Genomic DNA, 9,670 nt, shown 5'->3' on the forward strand with positions numbered 1-9,670 from the left:
AACTCATACACCTGTCCCCAGTTACCTCATCACCCCAGCCACTATTTAAACCTATGATTCTCATCAATTCCTTGGTGGTTCATCTGTTTATGTTCCAGTGTATTTTCCCCTGTGTACCTGCCTGCTTTTCTGCCTGTGTGTCTATCCACCTGCTTCTTGTCAACCTGTCTGTCTGTAAGCCTTATTTAATCTCCCAAAGCAACTTCACTTCATCAGCCTGTCTTTGAGTCTGCATTTTGGTCCTCCCTGCCTGTACTGTTACCAGCAACCTTGACATTATCTTCCTTTCATTAACTCTTTCAGCCTTCACTTCACACCATGAAACTAATTTCCTTCGCTTCCTACCCTCCTCTTTCCACCTTAACTTACTTTTCTTTCTTTCTGTCCCCACTAGAATTCAAATGCCTGCTAGTGGAAGAAAGTACAATGTAAAGTAAATTAACGGCTTTAAGTACACATTGTATGTTACCATTTAAACAATTTTTTTTTTTTTTTTCAAGTTGAATCCTGAGCCTACAACCTGAATGTAAATACTTATGTCAAGATATATCACTTTTTCCTTTCTGTATCCTCTTCCAGTGACCTGACTATCCATTCTTGGCAGCTCAGAATCTCCCATCCTCTCAGACAGCCTGCATTAATTCAAGATGAAGTGAGGAGTAGCGATGGAGATTTCCCCCGTGGCGAGATGGTGATGGTTATGATTAAACACCAGAGAGACAGTGGGCTGGAAGAGGAAAAACACAGGAGAGGAGTACAGGAGGAAAAATGGAAGGGTTATGTTGGAGAAGAAGGGAGAAAATGGGAGGGTAAAACATGAGAAGTTAGAAGATGTAGGTTGACGTGAGAACATCGCCCAGACCAAAGGGGTTTTGGCGAGGAGAAGAGGAGATTAACATGGGGGTTTGGGTAAATAAAAAGGTGGAAAAGAGGGGAGATATAGAAAGGAGATGAAATGGGACGGATGACTCATACCACTTTCTCAACTGTGCAAAATGTAGCAATGTGGGACCCTGGGTAAAGCTAAGTGTTAAAATTTAAAGTAACCCTGCCACTTTGGTTCAGACTGAAATATCTCACCAACTAATTGATGGATTAACTTTTTTTTTTTTTTTTTTTTAAACATTCATGCTCCCCAGAAGATGACGCTTAATGACTGTTGATCCCCTGACATTTTATGTAGCTGCACCAGCAGGTAAAAGCTTAGAATTATCCTGTAAAATGCTGTCTCTCTACATCTACAACATGTATTGGAAAAAAATCTGTGACAATTTGTGTTCCTATTTCTATCACTTCTTGTTTCTTCTTAACAATTCATCCTTTGATGAATTGTAATAATTTGGGTGATCTGCTGACTTTTCCCATCCATCATCAGAGCAAAACATGACATTCCCACCAGCCTTGTCCGCATTTTGTGATTAGTGTTATTAAAAACATGTTAGCATGCTGACATGTGCTTTTTAGCACTTTGTGATTAGTTCTAATAAGCACATGTCGGCATGCTAACAAGCCTGAGACGGTGAAGATGTTAAACAATACCTTCTAAATATCAGCCGGTTAGGATTCTCACTGGGAACATGTTAGCATGCTGATGTTAGCATTTAGCTTAAAATAAAGCTTTGCCCGAAAGATCCGCTAGTGTGGCTGTAGACTTTTAAACCAGATTTATGCATAGATGGTTGGTTAGTGGGAGTCCTGTTATGATTTATAGTTCAGTGCTGGATTTCTCCCATTTTAAGCACCACTGCAAGATGTGTATTAAGGATGTATTGTATTGTATGGGATTGTTCCATATCGTGCTTTAATTATATTCCCCACAGTGACAATGTGTAGAGTCTTTTAGTCTGGTGCAGGCGACATGAGACTTCATTGTTTCATTTTATTAGACTATTATGTGCGATCACCAGCTTCATTGTGAGAGAGAGTAGTGATCACATTGAGCATAAGGTTTGCAGTGGAAATGGCTTTGCTAGATTAGTGTCAAAAAGAAACTATACAGTAGCTAAGCCTTTCTTCAACTTACTTAATGTTGTATTCAGTCTGAACAACCTCTACAGACATCAGAGACTGGTAGGAAAAAAACCCAAGCAGTTAATCACAATTTTTGCAGTCCCCATGTTGTATCTCGATTGCCACCATAGCACAAATATGTAGTTACATGTTTGAGGAGGCGCTTGTCAACTACAGCGTAACTCCGAAGCCTACATATGTAGCCGCCAAACGCTCTGGACCTCTCAAGCCCCTTAACCCTTATCAAGTCTCCTACAGTCTCCTCATTGGGTTTGTGTGAATAGGAATGAGTTATGAATTTATCTGGTGATTAAAAAAAACATGTATAACACTGCACTGCGGTCATTAAATACATTAAAAATTGCAGAGGATGAAAACAATAGAATTATGAAGCCTTTATTTCCATTTTGCTCCTCTAGAATAACACTTAACCCACCACAAGATTTAAAAAAAAAAAAAAAAAAAAAAAAAAAAAAAAAAAAACAACACAGCAAACGGAGACGATACAAGCAACATATAGCTTACAAATACATAGATAAAACAGGCGTCAGCCTGTGGCACCCCACAACCCATGATTCTTGACTCTGAAAGGGTCCCATTTACTCCAAACATTTGAGTACGATTTGATAGGTATGAACAGACCCAATTCAAGGACAGCCCACTGAAACCCATTCCTCTTAATGCCATTAATAAAATATTGTGACTGCAATGCTACTGTATAGAATGTTTTCTGCAAATCCACAATGACCATACCACAAAACTTCCCCCCATCCACCTCTCCTCTAATAAGGTCTATTAGATATAGTAAGCATGTTTCAGTGGGAGAGGTTTTTCCTAAAAACTTGATTGCACCTCATATTAAAAAGGTTACTGTTTGAAATATATTCATTTATCTGTTGTTCTATAATTCTTTTGATTATCTTTGCAAGAGCACTTAGAGTAGATACTGGTCTGTATTTGCTTGGCTCGCATTTGCTCTCTTTTTTTGGCTGGACCGCAACAGCGGAAGCAGCCCTATAAAACACGAATGTCCATGACAGACTGACTGAAAGATAAAGTTACACCATTGGTCAGCTGAATGCTGCGTGAATGAGTGCTGATGTTACACCATTGGTCGTTACTTTTTCAAAATGAATTGGCACAAAGTTTCTATTGTGTCAGCAGGGGGTTGTGTACAGGCATTGTTGCCACCTGCCTGCAAACAGTGCTTTTGTCATTTTACTGACTTTTTACATATATCTTTAACAACTTTTCTTCACAAAAGCACCAAATGACAAATCTAATGACTTTTTGGACAAACCTTAGCTACTTTCCGTAGAAGAGATTCGTCAGTATTGCCCCGTGAGCGCAAGGTCGGGATTTCCTTCTGCAGGCACAGCTCCCTGTGTGTCTTATTCTGTTGACCAAATGGCACCTGACATACGTGAATGAGCTCTTAACCTTCTCTCTACAAGTTAGGAGCTCATTCACGTACACTATATTTACAAGTAAATATAGCTGAAATCACAGCACAGCCTTTGTCTTTAACCTATGTGTATGGTGATTTTGTCAGATGATGTTGCAGTTATTTGAAAAAAAAAACAACATTTTAGCAGAGCAGCAGCTTGGAAATGGTTTGGAAGTGACTGCTCGTTAACATGTAGTTTTAATTGGCCGCTTTTCAGTCACTCTTTGATAGTTGTTCCATTGTCTGACGACAGAAACAGAAAACATGTAAATGAGAACAGCTTTATTGGGAATTCAGCTGTATTGAATTATTGTATCTGAGAGCCCAGAGTAGGAGAGAAGCAAACACATAAAAGGCGGTCCAGCATTATGCTAGGTTTTGACCTAGTCTTGTTATGTAGCGGAATTACTCTTGCCATTTTTAGCCCATCTGGAACTCTACCTGACTGAATAGTCATTAGAAGGTGCGATCACTTCGGCAGAAATCTTGCTGGTAATTGATCTAAACCTGTGCCTTTAGTAGGATTAAATTCACTAAGCGATCTTTTTAAAAAAAAAAAAAAAGGGCTTGACTACCCTGTGTGTATTTATTTATTTAAAAAAGTATTTTAAAAACTTGAGCAACAGTTTGTGCAGAAAGTTGGTGAACATTTGAAAAGCTGAAATAACTGAATTGTAAAGTTTGTAACAATCAGAAAGAGCTCTGGCTTTAATACGGTAAGTCAAGTTTGCTTTCTTTCTTGCACGGCATTGCCTTCCCTTATTTAGTCACTGTTTGATTTACAACATTCTCTGTCACTAAACTGATTTGTTTTGGTTCCAGAGAGAACGTTTCCTTCTGGCTAACGGTGTCCAGTCCCATCCTATCAAACAGCCTGCAGATTTTCATTACAGCCAAAAATAATCAAAGATGATTTCACACACCTTTAAACAGAAAGATGTGCTTAGTGTGAATGAAAACCAGCATATTATCTGACATTAGAGAAACTGTCGACACTGGTGGTTTAGGGGAAAGACTGGAGAATAAATTTTGCTGTAATTGTTTGCAAGCAGCATTAACTCTTCATGATTTTTACGGCCACTGGTTTCCTTGATATGACTATCATAAGTGAGGCTCTGTACCTGCCTGTCAGTGCAAGAGTGCTATGTCTCCCCTGTCTCCCATCCAGCTCCAGGAAAATGCCAGGTTGAGTTTTCAGCCTGAGTGCATGGGATGTGCATGGTGCAACCATCAGTGTCAGCAGAGTACAGTACCAGAAGCAGCCCCAGTCAAAACGCTGACAGGCTGGAGAGATGGGAGATGGGAAAAGGAATAAACTGGCAGTCCAGCCAGCCAGTTGGCAAACATTAGGTGCACAAAAATGACATTAAAATAACTTTTACTATGACATTTTTTTCAGTATTTATTTCTTTCAGTTGCTTGATTAGTGGCCACTTTGTGAAATATGAGCTTGGATGTCAGCTAACCTTTAGTTTTTGATCAGAGGCTAAAAAACGTAACATTTTATCGTAGCTCTGTTTGTTGCGTAAGTCAGTATAGTGACGGCAGTTGTAATTTTGTAACCTTATTTTAATTTAGTTTAAGCTTAGTTTATTGATGAAAATGTATATTAGTTTTAGACATATTTATGTCATTAGTGGAAAAGGTGTGTTTGACTGACACATACACACAGTTTCAGTGCTCCATCTGTTTCTATACAGGATGAGTTCAAGCACTGTATTGACTGGAGCTCACCTGCGATTTGGCAGCACTCAAAGCCCAAAACACACTGTAGTTATGCACATAAAACAAGAAAATACATTTAAACCCTAAAAAACAAAAAAACCGACCAACTAAAAATAACGTTAAATCTAAAGCCCTCGATGATCTTACCCTTTTAGAAATGTTAGCATGCTTGCATGTTCTTCAGGTTTGGTCAAGATGTTCTGCTGCTTCCATTTCAGTGAAATTGTGGTTGCATTTTATCTATAAATCTATTGTTTTCCTTCAAAGAACCATTAATGCTAGTTAACATTACTGGCAGAGACATAATGTTGGTGTAATGCAAGATGGTGCTTATTGGCGTAACAGATCAAGCAGTTAGATCTACTTTTGAGAAAGATCTATTGGCAGTGTGATACTGTTTTACTAATGAGGAGCATATAATGTATGATTGCACAGATGCATTTGGGTCATTAATTAAGACTGCATTAAAAATGGTAATTAGCTCATGTGTTCTTTCATCCATCTTTCATATTACTGTTTAGTTTTTTGTGGACAGAAAAAAAAAAAAAAAAAAAAAAACTAGATGAACGGTTTTAGTTGTGGATTTAGAATATAGACGGAAAGGTTTTGGTGGCTTGAATCTGTGAAATATATGGCTTCTGCTGTTACTGTACACCCCTCTAGAGTACCATACTTTTTTCAGAATATGTTTGGAGTGAGTAGAAAAAAAATGGCAACCACTATGAATTAAAAATGCAAAACAGACTAGCAGAGCAAAGTGCACCAGTCTGTCAGGTCCAGTATTCGTTGATTTTGTTGTATACAGTTTTCCTTGATGATGAAAAATTCACTGGTGTGTGGTAAAATCTCTCCATAACCTGTGCAAGTGCCTGCTTTAGAGCACGTGTATCATAGTCAAGGAGGGAAAAACAAAGCAATTTACAGTCAAAAATGCATGCAAAGAAAATTAACTGATCTACTGTCATACAGAATGACCTTGTTTGTCAAAAGAAAGATTGCAGGGTCCAGTGTCTCCATCAAGACTTTGACCCTTTGTGGAGTCATGTTCTTTTCTGCCTGTTAGACTGTGTTTCTGTCTGTGGCTGTCTGCTGCTCACGAGGAGATAACTGAGCTTTTCTCAGGTTTCTCATCCCAGTCTTGCTTGTGGAAAAAGCACATTTAAGCATTTTTCCCCTCCTCCCCATTAAAACCTGCGTCCGATGATGGTTTCTGCAGATGCAGTGATTTTCTATCCTTCTGCTGTTACTCATCTTTGTCCTTCCTTCCAAATATACTAGATCATTAAAAGATTTAGCCTGGACTTTTAGAGTGTCTTTAAACACATTCCCCCTCCATTTTTTTTTCCCTTTTCTGCCTTCCTCTTTCCTTCTTTCCTGTACTTTCTCCTTCAGAACTTTGCCTCCTTCCCCCACAACAACAACAACAAGCATAGTGATGCAGCTCGCTGACCAGCTCATATGCCAGAAGGAGTTGAATCCCACAGTTCAACATCAACAGATAATCCTTTCCGCAAAGCCAGCCTTCCCCTTCTGGAACAGTGCTCTCATTTACACCAGAGTGACCCTCAACTTAGTGCATGAAAAGGCTGAAAGAAGAATATTGGAAGTCTGAGAAAATGCCAAAATAAATTCAAAAACCTTTTTAACTTCTTGGTCATGTCTGGCATTTTCCTCCTGCTATAAACCAACAGAAAAGCCCAAATTCTAAGCCTTAACATGGCTGTCAGACACCTCTGCCAACAACACTACCAACCATACAGCAATTGGACAAGTCAGAGGTTTAAAACTCCCACACAGAAAAACACACTATTGGGACACTGGAAACCTCATCGCTCAGTGTCCATCCTCAACCTCAGATGACTGCCAAGACAAACAGAACTAGCTGCAAGGCCCCAACATGAGAATACACTATTAGGCTGGACTTGGTCAGATCACATCAGGCAACACAAACGCAAACACAAACACACCCCCCTGGTGGTGAGGATTTCTCGAACAGAAATGTGCCGAAAGAATACAAAAACCTCTCCTTGACGGACATGGACCATTGCATTCCCTGTACTTCCCTGACCTTTAATTAGATATGCCCCAAAAACGAAATTTAACATTAGGTTTCGGTAAGATATTCAAGTGTATACAATGTAATGTAATCGAAATGACAGATGATCCAGACAACCAGCAAACATTATGCTCATTCGAGATAAAATGCACCTTGCCTGCTGAGGACACAAGAGCAGGCAGCAGGGGACAGGGGGCAGTGACAAAAGGTGCAGTTAAAATGGACACTTTCCAACAGCCTTCACATGCTGCACAGGAAGTCACAAAAACACTCACATTCTGATAGGTCTGATAACATCAAATCAGGATCGGCGCTATCTATTCCGCTCATCTGTCTCCAATTGTTTTCATTATGTTATTCTGTACAGGCAGGGGCAAGGTAGCCTACTATAATGCTTTATTGGCAATTTGGGATCCGTTTATGGTTAACCTCCCGATCACATGAATTATCATGTAAGATATGGCATTATGCAGTTGCACTGTATATTAATCGGCTGACCAGAAATGATTGCTAGACATGACCGTCTAAAATTGCATAAATAAATTCAACACATTAATGAACAGTCAAGATACACAGGGAGAGGAGAGTAATACAAGACACTATTTCTCAGTATTAAATTTTTCAGATATTTACTGTCAGGACCTCACATCTGCACTGATGTTATTTTAAGAATCTTCACATCCTACTTACCAAAAGTTTTTATGTCACTTAATACCTCAAGTATTTCATCAGTTATGTTCATTTGTAATATAAGCTGACTTTACTCATTCACTGACTGTTAAAAGATAAAAGCCATCATAGACCGCACAACACTTGACAACAGAATAACGCTTTATAGTGCAAAATCTGACCAATAAAATCAAAATTACACATTAAAAAAAATTTCTATAAAACATCTTGTTGCTGAGCCAGCATGTAACCAATCTGCTGTTAGATAACGTGAGAGCCGGGCATTTCCCATCAAACCCTGAGACCTCGCAGTCATTGGAGAGCAACTGCAGCGCCTGGATCCAATAACTTCCGTAGCCTTGATCCTACATTTTCCTACATTTGCATGATGTCGGAGCAGGTAAGGATCAAGTCGGACAGAAGTCTAAGCGGCATGCATTGCTCTGGTGATCCATTCTGTGAAGGCTTGGCTCATCTCAAAACACACCTACCACCTGATTCAAGCACGACTGTCCATTTTCAGTGCAAAAAAAAAAAAAAATTCTTATACTTGACTCAACTACTACTGACTCCCAGTGCTCAACGTACGCTGCCCTCCACACTTCCTGCACTAGCCAAACCGCAGCTCATATGCTGAAGAATACAGAAGAGAGCATTTGGGGGTTGGTAGATTCATTAATATACCAGAGTCAGACGGTAGACTCAGTGCTTATTAGATTATTCCTGTCTGCCTGCAGAGTTTGGCTAGACTCACTACTGCATTTTGGTTACCAGACAACTTTTATTGCTCCTTGTTGTGCATATTAATTTAAATACTAAAATCCTCTCCAGTTCTGCTACTGTCATGATATAACATACAAACACACGAGCTGGTATATTACTGGAAAAATACCACACTAGAAGAGTAAATATAATTTCCACATTTTCCTTTTCCACAGTTATCCCTACAGTTTCTACCTATTTCATGTTTCTGCCAACTGCTTGCGCTCAGTTACTCTTCCCTTTGACGTGGAGAAGCATTGTATCGTGTGAAAAACACACTGGGGTTATTGCGGATTCTTACCTCGTCGTAGCCTGAAAATATCTTCCTCTGAGTCGGGTAAAGGATTTTCTCTCTGCACTTCAATCCAAACCCACCGTCAGAGCTACACGGTTCTTCTTTCACGCTGCTGCAACTTCGACTGAACTGAATATTAAAGGGTACATCAATAATGAACCGCACAGGCCAGACAGCTGCTGCGCTGTTTAGCATGGGTTCAAACTTTCAGCCCCGGCGTCACAGCAGGTGGTTTGACTTGATTGCTGATTAGAAACACCTGATTAAGGTGTGGCCAGACTGGGAACATTCCTTAAAGCTGCAGCCCACAGCGAGCAGCGGACGTTTCTGTAATTCGCTGTCGGTCTACCCTTTCAGCATTTTTGCTCAGTATCTTGTTGCTTACTGGTCACATAAAGTGATGAATATCTCATTTAAAGAGCAGGTATATATTGGATGCGGATGAGGGCATTTTAGCACACTTCTCAGCCATTAGAGCTTAGAGCCAGAGCCTCATTATGAATTAACTGTCAACATTTCTTGTTTGAAAGTCATAGGACTCTTTTAAAAGACACAAAAAGACTCCAAGGAGATGCAAAGCAATTCCAGAGAGAGGCAAGGCAACCAAAAAGAGACACAAAGCAACCACAAAATGATGTAAAATGTTCAAAAACAGATGCTAAATTACCCAAAAGAGAAGCAAAATGACAGCAAGAGACTAAAAAAT

The 9,670-nt window shown here is 39.6% G+C and overlaps 1 protein-coding gene and 1 long non-coding RNA gene across 8 annotated transcripts in view; one reads left to right on the forward strand and one right to left on the reverse strand.

Moving 5' to 3' along the window:
• The window catches only part of LOC120804386 (plexin-A1-like), a 302,292-nt gene extending 293,167 nt beyond the window's left edge, over positions 1-9,125 (reverse strand). For all 7 annotated transcript variants that reach the window (XR_005709443.1, XM_040153824.1, XM_040153823.1 and 4 more), the window contains exon 1: positions 8,971-9,125. The gene's annotated coding sequence lies outside the window, so the exon portion shown is untranslated. The remainder of the gene's footprint in view (positions 1-8,970) is intronic.
• On the forward strand, positions 83-1,077 carry LOC120804396. The gene is made up of 3 exons (XR_005709444.1): positions 83-174; positions 395-460; positions 580-1,077. It is a non-coding gene; the product is annotated as an uncharacterized LOC120804396 (long non-coding RNA).
• Positions 9,126-9,670: the final 545 nt, after the last annotated feature.

Source organism: Xiphias gladius, chromosome 18 (genome assembly GCF_016859285.1).
Source record: "Xiphias gladius isolate SHS-SW01 ecotype Sanya breed wild chromosome 18, ASM1685928v1, whole genome shotgun sequence".
Lineage (NCBI taxonomy): Eukaryota > Metazoa > Chordata > Actinopteri > Istiophoriformes > Xiphiidae > Xiphias > Xiphias gladius.